The 27,427-nt window shown below is 33.8% G+C and overlaps 1 protein-coding gene across 1 annotated transcript in view; it reads left to right on the top strand.

Moving 5' to 3' along the window:
* LOC129219076 (relaxin receptor 1-like) overlaps positions 1-27,427 on the top strand; it is a 62,482-nt gene that overhangs the window by 11,225 nt on the left and 23,830 nt on the right. The gene's annotated exons all lie outside the window — the stretch shown is intronic.

Genomic DNA, 27,427 nt, shown 5'->3' with positions numbered 1-27,427 from the left:
CTTTTTAAAAATTAATTCAAATGATAAACTCTTAATTTTATTATTGCAAGACAAGAAGCAAATAAAATGGTTTTCGTGCTTGTTTTTTTTTTTTATTATTATTATTATTATTTGTAATTTTAGCTTCATTACGCTACTTTAAAAAAATTGTTAGTTTCATTTATAAAATATAGTATTGTTCACAACTGTATTGGATAAGTAACTGATCAAAAGCATCATAAGTTCATGAAAGTTGTGTACATTTTTTTTTTTTACAAATGTCTAGTGAAATTTGAAACTATGTTATTTTGTGTTCACATTATTATAATCTAATAAAGAAAATTAGAAATTTTGTTTTTAGAAACATTTTGTAGAAAACTAAAATCCATAAATAAATTGCCGATCTAATGAAAAGTCTATATTTTCTCGGTGGGATCAAGTATCCCCCATGAAGGGATCATGTATCCCTTGATGTGGGGATACATAATCCCTTTATGAAATTTTTACCAAAACTATCTGTTTCGTTTCAACTGAAAAAATACTGTCAGATAGAGAAAAAAATAACCTTTCTTCACGTACTTTTTTTTTCTTTAAAAAAACTGATAATTTGCTGCAGAGAAAACAATCGAAAACTAAAGTAGGGATCAAGTATCCCCAGTCTCCCTTACTGTAAAGTAGATATGGTAATAGTATTTATGAGTGAAAAAATTGAGATGATTTATGCTCCAGGATCTCGGTTCGTTACCTAATACATTTTTAAATAAAGTTGCTTTGCCTTCTCTTTTATAACGTTTCTATTTACAGCAACAGCCTCTCTTCCTAATCTCTTTAATCCACAACACAAGAGCAACTTCCATTTTCATAGTATTTAATTTGCTTAGACATAACTCTGCAAGCTTCAATATTGAAACTAAGTTCTGAACTTTTAGAGATCTTTTGGTTTGGATTTTTTAATTGTAAATATGGTAGATTCACTCATACTTGTGTCGTGCTACCGTCGACGTTTGACAGTTGTTCAAGCATATCGAGAATCTTAACCAACCCTCCCCTTTTTTTTTTTTTTTTTGTCAGAAACTTTTTTTTCTCCCATCTTAACAAACTTGAGATGAAACAGTGCGCTAAGATGCCATTATATTTCATCAAATTTAACATTTAAAATGAAAAAAAGATAAATGAAAAATACTGAGTGGTTATTTGATGCACTAACTTAGCGATGTGTACACTGTTTGGTGTGGGAACATGCACTGTCAGTAATGTTAAAGGGATGTAATAATATTCCGAAATCAGTATTTAGTAGCCAATAACGAAGCCGATACTTCCTTCAAAACAATTCGTGTTGTGAACGAGGAATTCGCGTTAGCTATAAATTCGTTACTCGTGTAAAATTCGCGTTATAGCCATTTCGCGTGAGTTGAATTGTGTTGTAGCGGGAGTCGACTGTAAATCTCACTTTGAAATTTAACTATATATATATATATATATATATATATATATATATATATATATATATATATATATATATATATATATATATATATATATATATATATATATATATATATATATATATAACTATACTACTGTAATTGATTATCAACAAAATCAATACAACGAATGGCAAGTTAATAGAGCTTCATTACAACTAAAGAAAGTGACACTTACATATTTTAAAGCTTAGTTGACATCAAACTAAAGAAAATATTAAATAACTTGAAAACTTTACAGAATACCATTTCATTTCTTCCAAAAAAGTTGTTTCTGTGAAAAATTAAATGATACATAATTTTTAATTGTCAAAGCAGAGAAAATTTGATTTTTATCTTAACATCTGGAAACAGAATCAATATACTAAAGAATCAAACAAGAATCTTTAAAATTTTCTTCGCAAACATCTATAAGTCATGTGGAGATAATTATAGGTTCTTTTACCAAAAGTTTTCACCGAGAAAGATGTTTACACCTAGATATATAATTTTGTTTCAAGAAAACGCATATGAAATGAGTTGTTTTATTGGTTATTGGTATTAAATTGCTTTTTCTATTAGCTCAAAGAGATGCATGAAAGAGAAATATAACTATTTTGTGTAAATTTTATTCTAATTTTGCGATCAATATTCAGGAAAACCTCAAAATTATATATATTTTAAATCTTTCAAAACAGAGTAATGCGATGCGACAGACTCTATTGTCCTTTTTTCACAAGAAGACACTTGACTCCTCCCTCGGCACGTGGTATCCGATGATTCTATTTCGTTGTTTTTGGCAGAAGGTACAGTAAGCGCCGCTTAATGTGATCACGGTTAATGTTATCATTCGCTTAATATTATCAGAATCACGAAGTTCCGAAACATTTGTATAGTAACACGTGTTAAAGAAGTTGGATATTGTAATCAGTGTCTTCGTTTATTGTTATCACTTTTTCATAAACTTTCAATTTCTTTCCCTTTTTTGTTCCTCAATCAAAAGAAACACAAAGGCAAACCCTGCCAAGTAACTTCCAGAGAAACAAGTTCCCTTTTTATCAGTAAAGTAGAATTTTTCTACCTGCTCAGTTACGGTAAGATCTTTACTCTAAACGGTCAAACATTTTAGCCATGGAGAAAAAATACGATAATTTTACTCTCAAGGAAAAAAAATGACATTTTAAAATGCTTTGACAATATAACCGTGATGAGTCAAAGAAATGCTGAAGAACAAGTAAACATTTCTCAGCCAGTACTTTGTAAGTTTCTAAAAAAAAACGTAACGAGACGGGAAAATTTGAACAACAAACGAAACCGTGCTGGAGAAGATGGTGAAGTTTAATCTGCTTTGAAATTGTGGTTTACGAATGTCAGAGATGATGCGTTCGTTAATGCGGCAAAAAGATCTTGCTTTTAAAGGGGCAAAAAAGACTTAGTAGCATCTGCAGGATGGTTAAATCGAAGGAAAAAAGAGCTATCCCATTCTGCTAAACTAGTAATTTATAATTCCGAAATGCGTTTAGTTGAGTTACTGTAATTTTAATTTGCAGTTGTAAGAATAAATGCTTCTTAATTGAAAAAATCATCATTTTGTCTGCCCTGGATTCTTTTCGGTTATTGTTATCAATCGGTTATTATTATCAAGCTATGTTTGTCCCAAAGTGATCACATTAAGCGGCACCTACTGTATATTCGGATCATAGCATTTTGTTGTAAAAGCGGCGGTTTTTAAAATGTAAGAATAACTAAAATGACAGCAGACAAGTGAAGCAAGTGATGTAAAGGACACTAAGACTTTTTTGCACATTAAAATGCACGACCAAGTTAAGGCTGTCTGGTTGCCTCCTTCAGAAGCGCGTGGATTGCGTACAGATCACCCCCGCGTAAAATGGAACTCTGCGTTCAAGGGGACGTGTCGAAGTGCCTTTTCGTGAAAACGGACAATACTTCTGAATTATTTTTAAACTGTTAAAGCAGAGACTTAAGCAGCTATTGAAAAATTTCAGGAAATATTTTTTGGGCGGGAAAAAAAGCAATTTCATCCTTTTATGCTCCGTAGCATGTGCACTTTAAACATTTTCGGTTACAGAGCCAGTTTTGTGCAATATAACGTAAACATTAGGGTGGCCCTTATTTTTCAACTTTATGAAAAGTTAGCTCCCAACTCCCTATTTTGATTACAAAAAAATGATGTGTGCAAAATATTTGTTCAATCGGAAAAGTTTAAAGGGTGCCTCAACTAGCGTGAAATTAAAAAAGTCTTTTCGGTGAAAATTCTATAATCTTTTTTTTTTTTTTTTTTTTTTTGAAGTTTAAAAACAAATTTCTAGCAGATATGGATTTTTGATGGCCTTATTTCCTGTCACAAGTGTTATTTTATTCAAACTGCTTTTTCCTGTGTGTATAGCTTTCCCGCTTTTCATCTGTTCCTTTTCAGGCGGCGAAGCTTTTTCGGCAAGACTACGCGACTCATGACTTTTTTGCAATCATTTCTACAACAATCTTCCAAAAGCTTCTCTCTTAGTTTTAGCCAAGTTATTTCTGTAATAACACATACATTTATGAGTGAATTTAAAATTAATTAAAAATATAATTTAGTTTGAATTTTATTAACTTTGTTAGCATGCAGTGCTTTCTATAACATGGCATTTACTTTTGTTGAGTGAATGTGAGAAAACACTTATGAAATGATTATGAAAGGTAATGTATTATTGATATTACAAAATAAATCCATTTATTTTAACATCTGATTAGATAAATTTAATTTGTGTGTATCGTTGTGAAATGTGTATCGTTTATTTAGTTTCTAACTAAGTATAACATTATCTTTTAACATTAATTTTCACTTTGGTCAGTAACTCGATTTTTACAAAATGTGCATCGTTTACTTATTTCCCACCCAAGTACAGCATTGTCTTTTGTCACTAATTTTCACTTAAGAGCGGTTTGTACTGTTGGTAACTTTTACTTGACTATTGTGACGATCAAACTAGGCTTGTAACACAGCACCAACGTCTACCTGTAGCTGCTCATGCAAGTTAAGAAGATATTTTTAAATCAATCTTCTCGATTACATTTCCAATCAAATTGATGGAGTAAAATACCATCAAATAGGAAAATTTTAAGCGTGGTTTTTTTTTTTTTATAATGACAAAAAAGTAAGAGGTGCAGTATTATTGCTTCAAGAATTTCTGTTTTCTGGCAGAAAATCACGAATTCCTACTAGAAAAACGGACACTGAATTGATAAATTAGCCTAATTCGCTAACTTAGCCTAACTAGCTAAATTCTTGAAAAAAGAAATCTAATTGTTTCATGCATCATAGCATGAAACAATTAGATTTCTTTTTTCAAGAATTTCAGGTTAAAACAAAAAGGAGAAAAAATCTTTTTGAGAGGAGAGACCTGAAGTTATGGATCATTTATCCAATAATCCGCATGCAGATGCTTTGAAAGAGATCAAAAATGAAAATGATATGAAATTTTGAATTCTTCAGTGCAAAAAAGGACGCCCGGACTCCATGGTTGGTGCTGACAAAAAAATAGCACAAAATGAGGAGGGGGGGGGGGGAAAAAGAAAAACAAAAGAAGGAGTTGTTCAAAAGAAAAGAACTGATCCAGAAATGGAACAATTATATGTCTCATCAGCAACTTATGATTTAGCTTCTAGCTTCAAACAACCCAAGCAACGATGGTTTTGACGACAGTGACAGAGAACCAGGACAAAATTAGACAGAAAAGATATATATCTGGTGACGATGGAATTACTTGATATATTTTCAACCATGCACAGATTTCTTGAACAACACCTTTCTATTCAGAAACAACAGCGTGATGACGATCTTCGAGATTAGAATTAGCTATAAATTCTTACCGGGATTCTAAAGAATGGGATACCATTTTGTAAGCCAGGAACAATAAAGTCATGCTAGGTAGATGTCAAAGGCACTTTATGTACTCAAGATTAAACTATTTTAGGGTCAGTTTCAGTTACCTAAAAGAGAGGAACTTTTTAAGAACATTATGTATTGTTCTTGTGCTCGAGTCTACGTTCGAGCCTGCTTTCTGTCCCCGAAAGCTGTTAAATCTCCCTATCCGGATTTTCTATTCATGCGCCAACTGATCAATTATCAGGATATTGATCCAGAAATAAGTAAAGTTACTCTTAAAATTTTTCAAACCATGGCTTAAATTTGGCTCACGAAACAGTGGCTCTTTCCTTGTTAGATGCTATTATTCCAACCACGGTTAAGGGAATTAGGACTCAAATTATGGAAGAAGCTGATAAGTATTTTGTAATACCTGTTACAAAATATTTCTTCACCCGATTTTCTATCAGTTCCGATTTCCTTAACAAATAAGGCTTCAACTTAGAAGGATGAATTCGGATATTATAAGAGGAATGAAAAAACTTGACAAACTAATTTTTGTGAGTGATGCTGCAGAAAGAGGTGTAAAATTAATTCATGCATACAATAATATTCTCACATAAGATGAAAGAGAGGAAAAAAAATTGTTTCACACATCGTTGCTGAAGACTAAAAACTGCCCTACGGATACTAAATCCTTACTTATGAAAAAATAATATTCAACATTGGTTTATTTTGCTATGTTTCGATTCTATAGAAATTATTAGTCCTAATAAAATGGATTTAGCCTCTAGAAACTGTTGCGATGTTATAGAGAAACGCAATTTAAAATTTTTTTTTACTAGATTTCTAGGACTGACTGAACTTTAAGGCATTTGAGGCATCCCTAGAAATTGTTCGATTGAAGGGAAATTTTGCACAGGCTGATCTTTTGTCCATTGCAACAAAATAAGAGGTTGGGAGCAGTGAAATTTTAACTTTAGGAAAAATGCCTATAGTTAAGGGCCACCCTAGTAAACATGCATGGTGTTTCTGTTTCCCTACCCCGGGAGGAGGTTTCACATGAAACACCAATTAGCTATATTTTTGATTATAAATAAAAGCAGCAAATGGAGGCTAAGGCCCGTGCTTACCCCCTCCCCCTCTTCCCTGGTTTTAAAAAAATTATGTTTTTCAGATAAGTGGGCGTGGCTTTTGCTGTTTTGCGATAAAATTAACATTGAGTATGCACCCTTTGATCTCCCCCTGGAAAAATTCGAAATCATATGCCCGATGAAAGATAATTAAGTTTTCTGTCAGACAATAATTAACTGTAAAAAAATATTAATAATTCTTTTTTTTTCCCTGTAAATAATCAAACTGATCTTTTTCTTTAAAAAAAAAGAAATAAAGAAAGAAAGAAAGAAAAGAAACTTCAACTTAGAAACGCCTACTTGATAGAATCTAAAGTTATGACAGTTAAGTTGTGACAGTGTTGAAGAAACTCCAAACATAGCACTTGAAAGTTTCCACTTTACATGCAAAAACTTGTGGCGCCATCTACTGAAAGAGGCGGTAAATAATAGTTAATATTGCTGCAGGAATCTGTTCAAGCCCAAGCAAATTTAATTGATTTAGCTTACGAGATACTAAACTAACACTTCAGCCACCACAACTAATTGCATTTTCAATGTAAAAAAGCCGAATTTTATAGCGGCAATAAGTAATAATTCTGTAACATTGCAAAAAAACACAAAAAAATAAATTAATGCATTAACTTACGGGTACTTTCACGTTTTTAAAATTTTTAGAACCAATTCATAAATTAGTTAGGCACGCAGAATGTACTTCTGACCAGTTGATGTCCTGCCTGCCCAACCTCTTCTCCGGGGGGGGAGGGATCTATGGTCATAATTGGGTCTAGGGGACCATTTTTATTTAGAATCAGCAATAATGGTGTGAGAAGCACTTAAAAAATTTTCTCTTCTTTTTTCTTTTTTTTTCCCTTGCCGCGCAGTGTAGATCATTAAAACAAACTTCTTCGGCTTCGATAAGTCGCAAAGATAAATTTTTACAGGGGCGCGACTATCAACTTCAAAAAAAAAAAAAAAAAAATCTATTGAAATGAAATATAAGAACAAACATTAAATTAAAACACATTTCAAGCAGGCCCATCATTTCAAAGCTTTCCGGGGGTGGGAGCAATGATTATGTACTCCTCAATGAATTTTATTTGGAAAAACACATCAAAATACATAAAGCGTATAATTTTTTTCTTTAATCCTTGCCTTTTTTATTTCCTTTCCCACTTTAATCCGAAATGTGATAAAAATCTTTGATGATCATATCAGATTTCATCGAAATATCGATATGCTGACGTCATATGATAAACTTTTTTCGAATTCAGTGCATCACTCGAAACACAAAATGTGCTTAAAATTCACCGCAACATTCTTTGTCCCGCGACATTCTTAAAGTATGGGCTTTTCTAACTGTTTTTCCTGAAAGTTTAAAAGAAAATACATTTCTCGATAAAAAAAAAAAAAAGAACCGAATTACAAAACTCCTTCCACATAACGTTTCCCAATTCAAGGCATCTTTGTTGATGATTGAACATTATTTAGCTCCCTATATTATATTCAATTCATAGATCCATTTACAAGGCCTAATGGATAGAAAAACAATCCTGGGGGGAGCGTGCAGTATCAAATGTACCCCTGAAAACGGTGAAATAAGTGAAATGTCCACAGGAGACGAGGACCCCTACTGCTGGAGGGGTATAATGCATAAAAACTATCCCTAAAAAATTCCGCTCTGCAGTTTTTCCTATAAAAGTTATTTTCAGGGGGTGTAATACAATTGCAAAGTAACTGTATACAGGTTTAAAAGTTTTATTCTATTAAGAAAAAATTGCGACTTGTACTGATTTAAGATGTTTTTAATTAAAATTTTAATCGTTCTTGCAGCTAAATATAAAGTTTCTATAAGAATCTGATGGCGATAGCACTTTATGCAGGGCGTTGCTTTGAGATGTTTTTAAGCGACTTCAAAAAAGAGGCGGTTATCATTTCATACCGTATGTATGTTTTTAAGTGAAAGTTGAACCGTTCTTGCAACTGAATATCAAGTATCTATAAGAATTTGATGGTGGTAGCACGTTATACAGCTCGTTGCTTTAAGATGTTTTTAAGTAAAATTTCAACCGTTCTTGCAGCTGAACATCAAGTTTCTATAATAATCTGATGACGATAGCACGTTATGCAGGTTGTTGCTTTGTTCGTCAAACTTTCAAATTCTGAATCAAAACATTTTCATGTACAAAAACTACAACATCCGAATTGACATAAGTGTCGAAACCAAGGGTTTAAAAGGGTTGACCCCTCATCCCACGCAGCGTCTTTAGAAACAATCCTTATCACACCTCAACTTAATATATTAGATAAATTTTGTGAAATGAACTTTTCCAATTTCAGTTTTATCCCACTAATTTTTATTACCACTCCACTGAAGTTATAAAGCAATTGCTTCTGACTTTTAATTTCTGACTTCAATCATGCGTAATTTTGCTACATTATCAATAATAATACTATACATAGTACATATATAGTATGTAGTGCACAAGCATATAGTGATTTAAGTTATTAGTACAAAAGTCATAGCGTTTCTAAATTAAATTTCTATTGCAAACATCATCGCATTTGAAATTGCGCTTCCTACTTGAGGGCTGAAATTTTGGTTATAATGGTGCCAGAGGCCGAAAGTAACATATTTTACGAAACGTAAACTATAGATGTTTTTAACGGAATTTAACTATTGCAAACTTTGGTAACTCTGCTCCGGGCATTTCTTTCAAACTCACATTGTATATTTTGCGTCATTGTCGTCATGGGCAGTTTTGGTAAATTGGAAATTTTCTTTTTGCACTAATCAGTCAAAGACTAGTAAAAAAAAAATAAGATTCTTACAGTTATGAAACAATTTGTGAGGAATTCATTAATTTCTTATCAAAAAGTATTTCTTGCATCTTGATCTAGGTTTTTTTAATTTGAAATCTATTCCTTGATATGTATTCGTCACAATGATATATTTTTCTTTGTTGTTTTTTAACTAAAAGTTTCGTTTTTCATCCTTTGTTTTTGGAAATACCTTGAACGGCGGTGTCCATCCCCACAAGAGCAAGGACGAACTCCCCCTTCCCCTAAATACCATCAAGACCCCCAAAAACCGAAATCCCCTCCAATACCTGTTAAAACACTCCGCCAATTGCGCCATGACCCCCCCCCCCCCTCCCAAGGTGGGTACCCCCGCCTTGCCATTAGCTGACTCAAATTCGACAATGTTAAATTTATTGCTACGAGTTAGCATTAATTTCAAGTCATTTTCAAGTTGAATAAAACTTACATATTAGCCGATTCAAATTCTACAATATTAAATTTATTAATATAAGTAAACATTAATTTCAAGTCATCCCTGGTGGCATAAAACGTATAAACTTCTACTTTCAAGATTCCGTAGCCAAACAAAATTTTTCATACTCCAACTTCATCTAGTAGAGGGGCTATGGTAGAAAATATAGCCGGAAGCTGCATTTTGTGATAAAATCTTGAAACTTGGCATGCATGTAGACAATGTTCTAACAAACATTTTTGGAAGGGGAGGCAATTCAAAATCCCCCCAACCAAAACTCCCCTGGCAGCCATTTTTGGTCAAAAATCCAAAACTACTTTTCTTTTTTATTTTTTGAAATTTACCCACTGTATCTTCTTTCGGAAGTTCTATTATGCTTACTAAAGCGTAAAAAGTCATCAAAATATCTCTAAACCTCCTAATTTTTAAAATTAATTTTAAAATTTTGATTTTTTTTAAACAAAACTTTAACTAATCAAACTCTTTCACATTTCTTGAGGGGTCGTTTGAGAAATGTTTTTTTATGCATTTTAAAGCACTGTGTTAAGGATAATCAATTATTTACAGTAGAATCCAATAATCCGAACCCCAGAAATCCGAAACATCAGAAAATTCGAACCTATGTTTTAAAGTTCACTATTAAAAATTGATTACAAAACTCGAATAAAACTAGAAATTAAAAACCATAAACAAAGCTAGTAACTTTTCAAAACTTGAAACAAACATTTGAATTGTTGTTTAAGAATAAATACTGCACTTTGATTAGTTAAAACGAAATCAATTTTCATTATCGGTGGGAAAAAAAAAAAAAAAAAAACCTTCAAACACTTGGAAATGAAGTACGCAATTTTTTGGAAGTTTCACTCACATCAGTCATATATGCACTTGAAATAAATGGGAGGGGGCACGGACGTTGTTTTTACAGAATATTTATTATTATTAAACGCTTTAAAACAAGTTTCAAGTTCTTTCTCATTAGACGATTTGAGGCGTTTGTTCTATGTTTTAAACGATGTAAGAGGAAGAAATATTTAATTACTACAATAAGAAGTTTAGTGCTATGTTAATAAAACTAGTAATATTTTTACTATTAGTAAAGTTGTTATTTATTGAAATATGATTCACTGTTACAAAAACTACAACTAAATTGCAATGCAAATCTTATTAAGTGATGCATACAACGATTATATAGAAGGCAATTTAAAACGTTTGAATTTACAAGTAATTCACACAAGTACATATCATTTTTCATTGCAGTATTTACACATAGGTGTTTAGATAAGTCCATTTTTGAAGCACCCACAAGTTATTTAAGAGCATTTTTTTTTTTTTTTTACACTTGCATAACGTAAATTCACTTTCAGCAAGAACTTGAAACTTCGGGCAACTCAAACAAATAAGAACGTGCTTTTCATCAGTTACTGTAAAACTCCAATCATAAATTGACGTTAAGGCTAAATTTTTTGGACAGACTGCCCCACTGATGTCCACCTTGATAAGCACTAAATAACTTGCCTTAGGGCTTCAGCTGTGGGTGGTAAGTTATTCATTGATCATTGTTCGCTGGTGGAAAAACAGTGTTCAACTTCATTTACGGACGGCAAGTTGCATGCAGACGAGTAGTAGCAAAGATTAATGAATCGCTAAGATATTTGACATTTTTAATTAGGTGTACACTTTTTTAGGTTAGGATATATATATGAAAATACACCAATAACATCAGGATAGTCTTTTCATCATTTCCACATCGTCACTTTTTTCCGACCTGCAAGAAGAGAGGTAACCATGAGAGTTCCGCTGCGAATGAGTGGAATTCTCTTAGAACAACTGATTTTTGCTGACCGAATTTGTACGCTATGTCTTGGACTAGTGTAAGTCGAAAGTGTTTTCCAGCTCCGAAATCTTCTTTGTCCCCTTTTGTACAGCTGATAGAAGCATCGTTGTCAACAGTTCCAACGAATATGCTCATGTGTCCTCTTATTGCAGCATACAAAACATGAACGAAGATCCAGAAATTAGCTTCCTCGTGATTTTATGGCACTAGAAATGTCTTATTCGATGAAAATCACCGTCACATTATTAAGAGCAAACATAAGATCATATAGCTAGTGCAATCATGGAAAAAAATTCTGTCTTATGTGCGTTTCGTAGAAACTGAACCAGTTCTTAGAAAGCAAACCATTTTCTCTGATATGATATTTTTCTTATTCCACTTATATGTCTTACTTGTTGTATCCTGAAAAAAATGCAGATACTCCACCGAAACATTTTCTGTCCTAGGTCGTTTTATGTGAACGATGAAAGAACCATCATAGACAATGGCGTCACTATGTATCTCCATTGCACTTATTTTAAAATTAGCATTCATCATTTGCATCTCCATCATCCCATCTTAACTCGTTTTCTTCTTCTCTCGAGTTGTTTTCATCAGTACGAATACTATAATTTAACTCATTGAGCAGGAATGTTATTGACCAGACTTATTTCCCGTTCAAAGAGCTCCATTTATTGAAATTGATGGAGGTTGAGGTTTATTTTCATAGAGGAGAAATTCAACTAGGTTGAAATTTACGGTATTGCAAAAATGAAAAGCTTTGAAAGCGAATCTGTATCGAATTTTAATCTTTTCAGTAAAAGAGCAGATTTACTGATTTTTCTGGAAAAATGAAATGCTAAAAAGTTATTGTTTTTCTACCCGTGAACATAAAGTGACTTTTGAGTCACAACTCTTTTCTCTATAAATTTGCTGCACTGTTTTTTTTTCCTCAACTTGCTCAATCTTCATCAGTTGCTCCACATATTCATCGTCTACTGCTACATTCGTCTCCAATGAGAATAATTCTTTCGATGATTCTAAAAATGGATTGTCATGTTTAACTATTTCTCTTCAAGACCTTTCTTGAAAACATGCTTTGGAAACTTAATATTTCTTCATTGCTCATATACAGCGTTTCTTTAAATCAGCAGAGGTAACTTTTTGCAAACTGTGTAATTAAATCGATAATTTTAAGACCAGCCAACATCCATCTTCTTAACGCAGTTGGATCTGTGAAAGACCAATAGCCCCACCATCTCCTTTCAATACCGCATTGTTTTGCTAAGCATGGTCCGATTCAATCACAGAAAACACGTTCATTGTCTTTTTTACAACAAACGTTCCTTTTTCAAAGGCTTTGTGTACGTCTGGAAGGTTTGTGGGTTAAAGAAAGAGATGTTGAATAAAAACTGGTAACCATCCAGCATAGTTACCAAAGTATATGTATAGCGTATAGCAATAAAATGAAAAAAAAAAAAAAACACACACACACACACACACAAAATCAACTCCTTCAAAGTTTCAGTAAAGATACTAAAGTTGGTTGAAATCTATGATCTAATAAACTTTAATTTTAAAAGCACCAGCTTTAATACGGTGCTCCAAAACTTGAATTTGTTTATGTATATGTTTTTTTTTTTTAATATAATATGGGAAAAAGCTTAATGAGGATCAATTGGGTGACGGAGAACTAACAACAGCAACAATAGTAATAACAATAATGAACAGAAATTTAAAATTCAACATTAAATTTATTTCTATTAGAATTATGTTGTCTTGAAATTAATTTCTCCCTTTTTTCTTCAAGTCCTTTTTCTATTTTTAGTTTGAATTATGCCTGCTCAGTCATTTAAAACGAGGGGCATCATGACCGGATAATTGGACAGTTCGGACAATTAGAGTTCGGATAACTGGAACCCTACTTTGATGTAACACTAATGTAATGTATCATCAAATTCAGAAACCTGTAATTCTGTTATGGGGGGGGGGAATTCACTTCAGTGGAACTCACAATTTAAAAATATCGATTTTTTTTAAAAACCACTTTTTGTGAAGTTATTTCTGAAAGTAGACATTTTGTGGAGTTTTAAATAGTAAAAAATGTAATTAACATCCATGGAATGACACAACCAATGGTTTAAAAAATTATAATAACGAAAATTTAAAAAGAATCGCCGTTTTTGGTTTTGGACCAAAAATGGCTGCCAGGGGGTGTTTTGGGGGGGATTTTGGAATGCCTCCCCTTCCTAAATTTTTTGTTTATACAATGTCTACAAGCATGCCGAGTTTCATAATTTTATCACAATTTGCAGTTTCTTCCCCCGTAGCCCCCCGACTAATCTCCACTGGGAGTAACTTAGGGCTCCAGTGTCGCTTAGGTTCTGCTCGATATTCTAAAGAAGTCAGCTATTCTTTCTACCGGCTATTTATGAAATTTTACTATATATATGCGCACGCTATTGAGATTCATTTTTTGTTTGAAATTTAAGTTTTAAAAAGGAGCATTAAAAATAATAATAAAAAAGTGGATTTAAAGAAAGTTTTTTTTTTTTTTTTTTTTTTTCAGTCTATCATTTGATGAAATATTCTACTAAATATTTTTTTTTATTTTACTTTTTAGTCAAGCTTTCAATTTTCTTTTGCAAGAACTGCAGGCTGAAGAAATTTTTAATCTTTAAAGTTCAATATCCCCTTCTTCTGAATCAAGTGATAAACAATAATAAAAAAGCGGCTAATTATTTAAAAGCTTCTAAAAGGCACTGGCTACTATCTAAAAGTTTTAATTAGCAAGTCCATTAAAACTTTGGGAAAGAACCCCCCCCCCCCACCCATCACATTTAAAAATAATTCAAAACCTTAAAGCCCTAGAGTTAGAGAAAGTGAGTTCCAGCTATACAGAGTAAATACAGCTCCGGAGCGATGCAGCTCGGGTCCTTACTCTAGCTCCGGGTCCATGCCTACATTGCAAGACGGTACCATATAGCACCAAACATGGGTGTGAAATCTTTTTGTAAGGCTCTACTTCATTTCCTCTGCTTTGAAATTTAATAAACTTTAAACTGGGTACAAATCCCATTTTTCAGGAGCAAATATTCCGAAACGTCTTTTGCACATCTAATTTTCGAGAGGAAGATATTTCCAGAACCGGAAGTCCTTGTATCATTGGAATATTGCACCCCCCCTCAAGTTATCTATTCTAATACCGCTAATATTTAAAATGATATGCAATATGAAGACAGACTAGTATTTCTTCCATTGAAGATTGTTAAAATTGCACGGAAAATATGCTTAAAACTTTAAAAAGGATAAAGGGAATCAAAACTAATATTTATGGTGGACTAAGTTCCAGTAGCGGTTGAAAAGAAAACGATTCAACATTACAAATTGTTAAGTGATGCGATTTATCAGAGGGAAACAAAAACAATACATTTGCCCTGAGAGTACAATGATAAAAACGTTAATAAAGCACAGAATCTGAAAAGGATTGCATGCATAAATTTGAAGCAAAATCAAAGCACAAAATTTGCAAGCTTTCTGCTTTTGTGCCTTATTATTGACTTTGTTTCATCATTTCTATGACTTATAACACTGGTCAGCAACAAAAAAAGTTCTGTTCCGAGGACTTGATCGATTGATTTCGGTACTAATTTTCTACTGAATTCGAAAATATAAATCAATTTTCTCCATTATGTAAGGATTTTGCGTGAAAGACGATGTAATCATTTACGATAGTGGCATTTATCACTAAGAAAATCAGGTAATATTCCCCTTACGTAAAAGTTTTACTTTAGCTTGTTCGCCCAATTTGCCTCTGGAAGGCCCTATAATGATGTTTAACAGAAATCTGCAAGCATACTTTCTCCTCTGCCTACGACAGAGCAAGTCTACTTAATGAAGTAATTCATAAAAGTCTTGAACAAAGAAAGATAATGTTTTAGATGCAAATGTAGACTACTTACGGGATTATTTAGAGCAAAGGACATTTAGAAACTTAAGAAGCTAAGACAAAATGACTGTTGCCGAACGAGAAGAGTAGCAAAAAATAATTTTTAAACAAATGGTAAATATACGCAGGTACAAGTATCTAACAACTACAGGTCTCTTATCAAGAAACAGTTTTTTATGTTCAGTAATTTAACGCCCAATTAGCCAGGGCTAAAGCAGAAATACGTGAAATACACCGCCAGCTCAGTCATTTCCAGACGAGGACTGCAGTTTCGCGCTTATTAGCACTCATCAGCCCGGCATAGGAAAGTGACTGAACTGGAGATGGAAAACCTCTAAAGGAAGCCAAGAGTGCGAAACAAACGGGTAGCTAATATAGAATTAGCAGACCAGACGAGTGACCAAAGCAATGGTTCGGTTCAACTCAAAGATTGAATGCAAGGCAAGGTTTTCCATCTCCAGTTCAGTCACTTTCCTATGCCGGGCTGATGAGTGCTAATAAGCACGAAACTGCAGTCCTCGGCTGGAAATGACTGAGCTGGCGGTGTATTTCAGTTTTTTATGTGTTCAGGTTCAATTTATAAAACAGGGATTGATTGCACATGACCAGAATTTTGCAGGAATTAATATAAAGGGGAAGTTCTAAAATCCGTGGGGCTAAAAAAGAAATAGATCTTAAAACGAATTTTTCCGTAATTCAATCCTAATCGATTTAAATGATTGAAGTAAAACCTCTACCTCGAAAAATTATTTTTTAACTTTTAGAACAAACCTCCAATTGAATTATTTATTTATTTATTTAAACCAATCACCACCGTACCAACTCTGGTGAGGGTTTAACCAGATGTGGCGAGTGGCGGGAACAGAATAGGTCACGAGCAACTACGCACTCGCTGGAACAATTTTGATACATACATAAATACAAATACAAAAGTGACGACCAGCAACAGGCTCTGTGCCCAGCTAGACTGGTCCTAGTCAATTTACAATCCCCAGTGAAGATCAATGGCCCTCTTAAAACTGTCTACTCCTTTGCTCATTACCACCTCTTCCGGTAAGCTGTTCCAAGGTTCCACTACCCTGCTAAAATAATAATTTTTCCTAATATCCATGTTAGCCTGAGATTTCAATAGCTTAAAACAATGACCTCTTGTCCTGTTTTCAGTGCTAAACTTTAGCCCTGTAACATCTTTCGTTTTAATAAACTTAAACAGCTGAATCATGTCCCCTCGGTCTCTTCTTTGCTCAAGACTACATTTTTAGCCTTCTAAGCCTGGAATCATAATCTAAGTGGGAAAGTCCACTTATTAGCCTTGTAGCCGGCCTTTGAACCCTTTTCAATACATTAATGTCTTTCTTAAGATAAGGAGACCAAAACTGAACAGCATACTCCAAATGGGGTCTTACCAAACTTCTATATAAGGGCAGAAGAACTTCTTTAGATTTATTTGAAATAGATCTATTGATAAACCCAAGCATCTTATTGGCTTTGTTGCTAGCAATGCTGCACTGTTGGCTAAACTTTAAATCCTGACTTATTAAGACCCCCAGATCAGTATATTTGTCTGCCTGACTAATGACTGAATCTTGCAAATAATAACTTGTACACTTATTTCCATGCAATAAATGTAGCACTTGACATTTCCCAACATTAACAGCCATACCCCATTTATCAGCCCACTCCGTAATATGATCTAGATCCTCTTGCAGCTGATTTGCTTGTTCTTCATTTTCTACAGTCCCCATAACTTTGACATCATCAGCAAAACAATTCATGTTCCCAGAAATATTTTTGTGAATATCGTTCATAAAGACAATGAACAAAACAGGCCCTAACACTGATCCTTGAGGAACCCCGCTTAAGAACTCACTCCAATTAGAATAATTTCCCCTTACAACTACTCTTTGATTCTTTCCGGTCAGCCAGTTTTTTACCCAAATGAAAGTTTTCCCTCCTATTCCTATATCAGCTAATTTGCTAAGTAGAGCAACGTGCGGTACCTTATCGAAAGCTTTTTGAAAATCAATGTAAACAACATCTACAGGCTTCTTATTGTCCAAAGCCATGGTAACTTTGTCATAGAAATGTAATAAATTAGTTGCACAAGATTTACCTTTCCTGAAACCGTACTGAAAACTAGTCAATAGATTATTAGTCTCTAGAAAATTTACTATCTTAATACATACAAACGCATAAAATATTTTAAAAACCCAGTAAACAAGTGAAATAGAAGTTAGGAAAATCTGGTTGGCTGGAAATACAATATAAACGGCAATAAAAGTTCTTTGAAAGTTTTTAGGCTGGAAATATAAAGTCATCTGCTTCTGATATGAGTAGGTACATTATTTTATAGATATTCTTCGCGTAAAACTGGATGTGATAGAATACGTGTAATATTTTTGGAAAAAGAAAGGTTGGTGTTGTAAGTGCAATGAAAAGAGCTGGTTAGAGAACAGTTGAATATGTAATGTTCAGGAGTTACAGGTTGACTCCATGCACATAATGGGGAGCTAATTGGCTTGAAACAGTGTAGATAGGAAGAAATTGGTCCAATTGAGTTACATAACTACTACATTTCTATTATTTATTGACTGTCCATTTTTATTTAAACTGAAAGGAGAAAAGTAGGCAATTATTTAACTACTAGCTGCGTCGCCCGGATTTGCACGGTGTACCTCAAAAATAAAATTTACGTTTAATGACGCGTATTCAACAATCCGGATTGAACAAAATAAAAATCTGTAAAATTTCCCGACAGATCGTGGAAAAAGTACCAAAATTGGAAACAAATTTTAAATCTCCCGAGTACAATAAAATCCTCAAACCAAATGAAAATTTCATTTGTTCACACTCGAGAAAAAGATAGCAAATATTTTTCTTCTCATTGATTTTAATCACGCTGATTGAAACTGAGTTAGCAGCAGACGATTAATTTCCGATTTAAAACTGATTTTCATTAACTTAAAAATGCTGATAACTTTTTTGTAGGGGGTTTAAGGGACTTGGTGGTTTGAATTCTGGGGGGGGGGGGATCTTCCAAAGCGGTATTCTTCGCGGGCTTTCGATTGACACTAAACTTGAACTGATCGGATAGTTATTTCGGGTAGAAAGAGCCATGTAATGCCGTTTTCGAGTCCTAAACTTAAAATTAGAATGGTTCGGTTTTTTTTTTTTTTTTGCGTTCTAACAGCCTCCCCCCCCCCCAATTTAAAAAAAAAACATTGTTCTACAATGACCGTGATCAACAACGAATTTCTAATTCAAGGCTTACAGTAAAACATGGAATTAGTTACAAACAGATATAATTCACGTTCTAATTACCTTGGAACATTGGAACAAATTTTATCTGATGTAGAAAAATCAAGGGATGGTATGGATATTTTATTCTAAGTTTTTGCAAGAATTTTTTCGCCCTCATAACAGAAAAGCACCATTTTCGATCCTAAAATTAAAATTCGAACGGTTCGGTACTTTTTTCGCGTTTGAAAATCCCCGTGCGTTCCTTCTCGGGTGCTCTAATACCTCCCTGCCAAATTTAATCGAAATCCGACGTAAACTGTGGATTTGTAAATAGAACATGTACACATATATACATACATAAATACACATATATTCTTTGTTTTATTTATGCAGATAAAATAGTGCTCAATTTAACTCAACTTTTCCCACTCTGATTAAAACTCGTGCAGAAAATGTCTTTAAAAACTAAGCTCCCAGCAATCTTAAAATCACTCAAAACTTTTGTTTTAATTAACGAAGAATTTTCATCACGGAAAGCAAGTTTCGTCATATGCAATTTTTTATGTGTTTTTTAGCAATTCCTGCGCATAGAGAAAGCAATTTCATGGTTTTAAAATGCAAAAGCTTTGATTTTCTTTCAAACCTCCTACAACTATTTTTCTCTCATCTCTCTCTTGGTAACGAAGTGTATAATTTAGTGAAGATTCAGCGTAAACCCGATTTTACGCTGTTGACGTTCGATTTTATGGATCTCCAATTTACCTACTCTCGTCATTTTGCGAACAGCTTACCAATCCCAAAATGTCTTTTTGAAACAATGTTATTCAATATTACGAAATCTCAATTTTATCATCGATTTTCCTGGTCCCAAACAGTTCGTAAATCAAGTATCAACTGTATAACGTACACACGAACACACTTGTACAGTCAGAATTTAGCACCTGTGTGTGGGGGGGGGGGGGGGGTCGTAACAGTTCTTACATGTTTATAAAATATAACGTACAAGGATTGGCAAAATAGCTTAAAACTAAGTGTTCTAAGGAGTTTGAACTCCTCCTTCCCTCAAATTCCCCCTCTCTGCGTGTCTGCACCACCATACATGAATATAAACTCTGCTCCGACTCGGGCGAAATTTTAATCGTAGCATGTCACTTGAAAGGATAATAAAAGAAGGACTTAAAGCAGCTGTAACCAACTCTTATTTTTCTCAGGCTTTACACTTGACAACTATTCCGCAATACACACTAACTACAGTATTAACTAATGCAATTAATGTGCTTTATAAACATCTTTTTCGATAATGTCACTGAATTCAACTATCAAACAATTTTCCGGGATAATCGAATCTAAGACTTCCTAAGAAAAGGGAAAAATTGTCTTCTAGTGTTACTCGAAAATAAGCCTTATAATCCTTATATATTATTTCTGTAGCCTGTTTTTGGTTTCTACGCCAAATTTCCCTCAATTCTTGATCGATTTCTTTGATTTACGGCTTATTTTATAGCTTATGGTGCTGGCTACTGACGAAAAATAGACCCAAGGTCTGAAAATTGTTTCTTTTAGCCGAAAAACCTGTTTTAAAGAACCAGAATGAGGTTTTCGGTCAAACTTATAACTTTAATTTGCGCTATGACCGACAGAGCTGAGTAGCTTGATCGGCAGAGCGTTCTCTTCGTAAACAGGAGATTACGTGTTCGGGCCCACGTCCGAACAATCTGCAACAAAAAAATTAGAGAAATATCGCGCATTACATGAACACTGAATTAATTGAATAACAACTGTGAGGGAATAGAATAAATGAGAAGGAAATGCTCTCTGCTGATATGAAAACATTCAGCGATTTTGTGCTAAATTACTTCGAAATTGCACGTTTTTTTTTTTTTTTTTTGAAGCTTTGGCTCTGAAAAGAAAATTAAAGCATAATGTAAGCGAAAATATAAGTAACAGGTTTAAGATTTCAGACTACAATAGAATTGTTTTTTGTTCAGAAAAAAAAAATAATAAATCGTATATTGAAATATATATTCTTCTAATGAGTTTTTGACTCTTTGTACAAATAAATAAAATACTACCTCAATTTGAAGGGTAAAATATATAATTTTTCTTCTTTTTGCTAAAAAACAAATAGCTTATCACATTTTTACTACATTCGAAAGCATAGTTCAATTTATTTTGTATTTTAACCGTGCTGTTAAATGATGAACACGTGCTGCCATCTAAGTTATAACGGTTTAAGCAGCCTGCAATAACAAATTGTAAAAAGTTTCAAAAATAAAAACATATTTCTTCAATATCTTATCTTATATATTAATCCCCTCTCATTTTAAAACTTATCAGGCTGTCCAATGACGAAAAAAAGACTTACGGTCGAAAATTCAAGTTTTCGAAATCGCCTTTTGCTGTTTCAAAACCTTGATGCTGCCTGTAGTTCTTATGCATTTTTTAAAGCAAAGTTCTAATGCAGTTTTCCATTTTTTACGTCGCTTTCGGAAAAAAAAAAGCCTGTGTGTGTGTTCATATTTTAATAAAGCTTAACAGCACTGGACTTAGTTGTTCGGTTTAATTGATAAGTTTTTTTCGGTAGAGCGTTCGGCTATAAACTATCTGAACTTCGGGCAAGCTTGGGCTGTCCGACATAATATCAAATTTATGTTAGTATTACGCATTACATATGCTCATAACATACACACCTAATAAAATAAATGCAGTGGGAATGCTACTTGGTGTTTCGACTCCTTTATGCAGGCTACAGTTATCATTCGGATAAGTTGATTGTTAATCGAACTGTGTTCTTTGACTACATCCAGACCACTCAACATAATGTAAGCATAAAAAAGTATTAGATTTACCTAAAGAAATCCTTTTTGTGCAGAAAAACATTTTTATTGTATGCTAAAATGTAGATGTTTCTAATAGCAGTGTTCGATCTTTTGTACAAATGAAAAAATACTACGCCCGATTAAAACTACGAGTTTCACTCAGTAAACCTTTAATTTTTTATTCGCGCGAATACGATATAAAGCATTAAAAGTATTATCAACTTCATTAGCAAGAAATTATTTTCTACTCCTCTGCTTTCTGCTGAAAAAAAATACATTTTGTCTACGTTCGAAAAATTACACTTAAGAACGGACTCAGTTCAACTGGTTTTGGTTTTGAATTTTAAGTGTTCGATTAAAAGAGAAACATGTGAGGGCATTTAAGCCGTAACGATTAAAGCAACCTTCTATGTGAAATAGTTCAATATTCAAAGATAAAAACACTTATTTTCAATCAAATTTATTACTTCTCTAGAATGTTTGTTTCAATCGCTACGTGAGATCTTCGTCATTCTTCAATCAAATTCCATGCTTTGTGAATAATTTTAAATCGTATCATGCTGGTTAATTACAAAACACAGATGCATGATCTTATTATTATTTTTTTTTTGGCAAAAAGCTTTTTTTGCTGTTTTTTACTACGCATTCCTTCAAATGAATAGCTTTCGAAAAGGAAGGCGCAATTGCTAGGTTTGTTGGGGTGTCGGGCTGTTAGTCAGAATGGCCCCAATTCGAATACGTGCCAATAAATATCTCTTTAGTGTTTCTTTTTTCCCGTCAGATGCTGACATGTGCAGGGCTGTATTTGCCACAACCTGTTTTTTCACATGCACAATTATTGCTTTTTCACGAGTCACCACTCAGCCACAATTTTAATGACATTTATGTTTGCATTGAAAATATGTACGATTAAAAGGGGAGCTATGATCAAATTATCACAACGTTGTATTTAACGAGGTTTTGTTACTGATGTGTTTAAATTACATGCCTTCTCTCTGCGCTTACTTTTTTTTCGGTTCTTCCTCATAATGTTCTTCCTTTGAAATTCTTAAAGAGCGAAATGCCTTATGAAACGATTTGAAGCACAGTGCGGAGTTCCGCACGGGTCGACTAGTTATGACTTATTCCCTTTCCCCTCTTTTTGGCTATTACCGCAATAGAAGTATGGTGGTTTGCATGCGGCACATGGCCTGCTTTTTTTCAAATGTACAACTTACGCGATGGGTGATTCCATCTTACGGACTCTCATCGACCCCTACGATCCTCTGTGGGTGTCTAAGATCCAACGTAAAGGCCTAAGAACATTTATGCAAAATTTGGTGAAGATCCAACCTAAACTAGATTGAAACTCAAAGAACAGACTGACATGCTTAACACACTCCTTTTTTATAAAAATTATTTCTCGATTCAGCTCTATAGGAATCAAAACTAGAACCTTAAAGTTTCTGATATAGCTATGGATGCGGTCCATTTTGTGCGGTCTTTTTTTTTTTTGTGCGAACTTTTTTTGTGCGGTTTATGAAAATTACAATCAGATTGGGACTTAATTGATGATAGTATTTATAAAACGAACGAACTTTTTTTATGCGATTTTTTTAGGCGGTCCCTATCCACCGCACAAAAAGAAGTTAACAAAAATAGGCTACTTATTTGAAGTCCAAAACTGAATCGGAAAATAATTCAAAACATTTTAGTGAAATAAACAATTTTCTCGAGAACAAGAAAATGTAAGTAGTCAAAATGCATCAATTGAAATATAACGGACAAGACACATGGATATGTGAAATAAATACTCAAATACTAATTTATTCATTGACATAAAACTTAAATACTTGAGTATTTCATTCACAAAGCTTAAGTCACAGGCTTGAAATGTAATAAAAGTTTATCAAAACGTTTAGTGACGTATTGTTATGACTACGAATACACAAAAATAAATTCCCTTTCTGTGCCAGAGATCAAGTTAAGTTACAGTCGTAAATCACACATGAACTTCAAAACGTATTGGCACTTTGGTTTGCAAGCGTGAAACTGTCATTTTGGTCATCGCTATTAATTACTGACAATAATGAATGCGGAGAAGTATGCCAAATTAATTTTTCCATCTGTTTTTATATGCATTTATTTCTAGGTTGACTTTCTTTGTAATCGAACTTTGAAAAAAAAATAATGTTCGAAAATTTTCCGAACTACTACGGTTATTGTTATCTGATTTGGTATGAATATTAATATGCTTTATTTTTTAAAGTCGCAAGAACTTTTTTGTTAAGTTGGAAAATTACTATGAACAACTCCTCAGGCATACTGTACTTATGCTGTTCTTAATAAAATTTTACATAGAACAGGCATTGCAGTAACTGCCCTGTTACATTATTGCATTTAAAACCTATATATTTACGATAGAACTAAGTTTTACAACTAATAACAATCATACATCTTTTGATTTAATGAACTTGGTTTGGTATTGAAGTAAGTGCCCTGTTGTTACATTATTGTATTTAAAAACCTATATATTTACGATAGGAATTAGGTTTTACAACTAATAACAATCATGCATCTTCTGATTTAATGAACTTGGTTTGGCATTGGAGTAACTGCCCTGCTGTTACTTTATTGCATTTAAAACTTATATATTTAAGATAGAACTAAATTTCGCAATTATTGTCAATTATGTATTTTCTCATTTAGGCTGCGTTCGGAAACTATCCACCGGTTACACCGCGTGGTTAGCCCGGTGTGGTTATGACGTATTTGGAATTTCTCTAGGAATTCCGGTAGAACAGCTGTGTTTCCGAACGCTCGTGGTTAAACCGCGGTAGTTCTAGTTCAGCAGCAAACGACACTCCAATCAAAGCGTAACTTTCATAATAGGCAAGTCACGTGCGTTACGATCAAAACATGAAACACGACCGGATTGGCCAACACAGACTTTGTGACGTTTGTGATCTCGCTAACCGCTTCCAGACAGCGGTGCCACAGGTTGCTACCAAGTCGGCCGCCAGAAAACAACCGCAGCGTTTCCGAACGCGGTTAAGTGACGTCACCGGTTCCACCGCAAGCGTTTCCGAACGCTTGCGGTTGCACCGAGGCGACCGATCCTTGTTTCCGAATGCACCCTTAATAACCTTGGTTCGTTATTCAAACGTACATAGAATATTACTAAGGAGGAATTCTCACTAGGCTTGAGTACAGAAAATTTCAAAAGCACAGCATTTGCAATATAAAATGTAATGTGATAAAATGTTTTAACAAACAACACAAATAAAGGTATATCTATCTTATGAAAACTTAATATCATTTGCTACACAAAAAAGTAATGTAATAATCTTACCTCTCATATCAAGGAATTTCGAACGGTAGCAACCCACGGAGCGGTATTGGATTTGATGGTATTGGATTTGATACATAGAAGCCTTTAGCTCTTCTCAGCGGAGAAGCTAATTACCTCCAAAAATTTAAATCCTAATTTCATTCTCAGGACAATAATACACATGGAAGATTCACAATACAACGGAGCGGTAATGCAGATCAGATTCTTTACAAATGACCTCTCGTTGCCATCAGAGACTTGACAAAAGTACGACAAAATTGATGTTTCCGCAAATGAAAATTATTCACGTATCGCGTCAGTTGGGTGTGAAAATGGTGTAAGAATACTCCCGTATTGGTATTTGGTGCAAACTTTATCACTTGAAGTGGATGTAGAAGTATAATTTGGTGTTAAAGTGAAATAAAATATTGTTTACTTGGTTTTTAAGATTTTTAACCCCAGTTGGCAACGCCATTGCTCCACCTTTCTTACCGTGTAAACTCTAAGCGATTGCTTCACACACTTGAGGCGGTGGGTTCGACTCCCGCCCTCGCTCTGGATGTACTTCCCCCTCTCTGTGTTGTAAATACTTTTATGTTCTGTTTATGTATTCTGTACTGTAATAAAAATATATCACGCGTACGGGGGGAAAGACAGTCAGATTGTTGTCCTCATCAAAATAAACCTATGCAATCAGCACCAAAAGAAAGAAAGAAAGAAACACTTCAGGGAGCCTCGGTAGCACAGTTTGGAAGCGCGTCATTCTAATAAAACTGAAGTGATGGGCTAAATTCCCGCCCTTTGCCCCTGACTGTAACTTTCTTTTCTTTACTGTTAGTTTTGTCCTACACTATGTGCTTTCATTGTACTAACTGTCATATTGGACATGAGTTCAAAAACGGGTCTTGTGTGGCCAAGTACACGAACTCAAAATTTATATTGTCAATAAACCAATAAAATTATCTAAAACAATTTAGAATTTTGCAGTAAGCAACTGCAATAATATGAAGTTAATGTACGAATGCAGTATGTTTTAAAAGGCCGTGCGTAGTTTAGTGGATAGGTGGAGGAATTGGAAGATCCCGTGTTCGGAGCCCGACGCCACCAAAGACCCACAGAATGCACGCGGAGTACGTGCTCGTAAAATCTGGTGATTCGAAAGTTCTAAGGTCGGTTGCTAACAATTACCTTGTATGAAAAATATTGGAGAACCTCCCTCACCTTCAGTGCTATGCTGAAATTGTGGAGGTCCCAAAGACCCACATGCCACGACTTTCCATGACACTAAAACGCAATAAACACTTGATTCAATAACTGTGAGAGTTTGATGTGTTAATATGTTTTGAATATTTTTTTATTGTAATCAGATATGTTGTTCAATAAATAAATTAAAAAGACCTCCTTATATGCTAGATAAAAATGAAATCTATGTTTGAAATCAATATTCAAAGTTATGCAAAAACACTAATTCTAACTCTGTTAATTGTTTTCCGAAAATATTAGTTCGTAGGCATTTCTTTTGGATATGTTTGAGAAAAGGCTGATTTGAATTAACCTGCATAGTCACCTCAGCGTGTATTATAACACTTTGTAATAAAATTCTTTGATATCTTGAAACCAACTTCATGCTGTCAATTTGTATGTTATACGATTTTTTGTTTCCTCAACAAATAATTGACTTTTTCAGAATTTTAATGAGAAATGAAATCGAGATCATAGAACCAGGGACGTTTAAAGGACTAGAAAATTTAGAGTGGTTGTAAGTATTATAATTAGTACTATTTGATAAGATTTACTGATTTTTAACTTTCTAATGTTTTCGTTTTTTAATAATATTATAACGTTTTATTGAGAGATCAAGGATTGCTCATGGTTTTTGCTTGATTGAGTAAGAGATAAGGATCCCTTTCCTTTACTAAATATCCTTTGGATACAGAAAAAAATTATTAATCTCATGAACAGAACATTCTGTTACTGTGATTGTTGTTTTTAGATTTTTTTATGCAGACTGAGTCCAAACACTTGGGTAGGTACTTCAAGAGGTATTAGAGGGAATGATAAGCAAAATCTTCATGCGGAAATATATGATCGCAAACGCAATGCTGATGCACTACATGCACACAAAACCAGAAACTCATGGATGCAAAGCAGGACACAAATTCATTACACAAAGACGACTTTACACGAAATTTTAGTTTTTAAGAAAAGTTTAGAGCAGTTGTTAAAAGTTACGGCCTGTAATGGCTCTAATACACGCGATGGATGCAAGTTTGTCAAATGGCTCGTTATTGTGAATGTGAGTGCTTAGTCATTGCGACGCATGTACTACAGCTGCTGGAAGCAAATTTCAACAACCGCTTTAAACCTTTCTTAAAAACTAAAATATTGTGTAAAATCGTCTTTGCGTAGTAAATTTGTGACCTGTTTTGCATCCATCAGTTTCTGGTTTTGTGTGCATATAGTGCGTCAGCATTGCGTTTGCGACCGTATATTCCTGTATGATTTTTGCTTCTTATACTCCCCTCTAACACTCCTTAAAGTTTTTCCAAGTTTCTAGATTCACCCTGTATGTGGATAGAATAAATAATCAATGCAAGCAA

The sequence above is a fragment of the Uloborus diversus genome, chromosome 3 (assembly GCF_026930045.1).
Source record: "Uloborus diversus isolate 005 chromosome 3, Udiv.v.3.1, whole genome shotgun sequence".
Taxonomy (NCBI): Eukaryota; Metazoa; Arthropoda; class Arachnida; order Araneae; family Uloboridae; genus Uloborus; species Uloborus diversus.
Note: the sequence above shows the minus strand (reverse complement) of the source record. Positions and strands in the feature narration are given on the sequence as shown.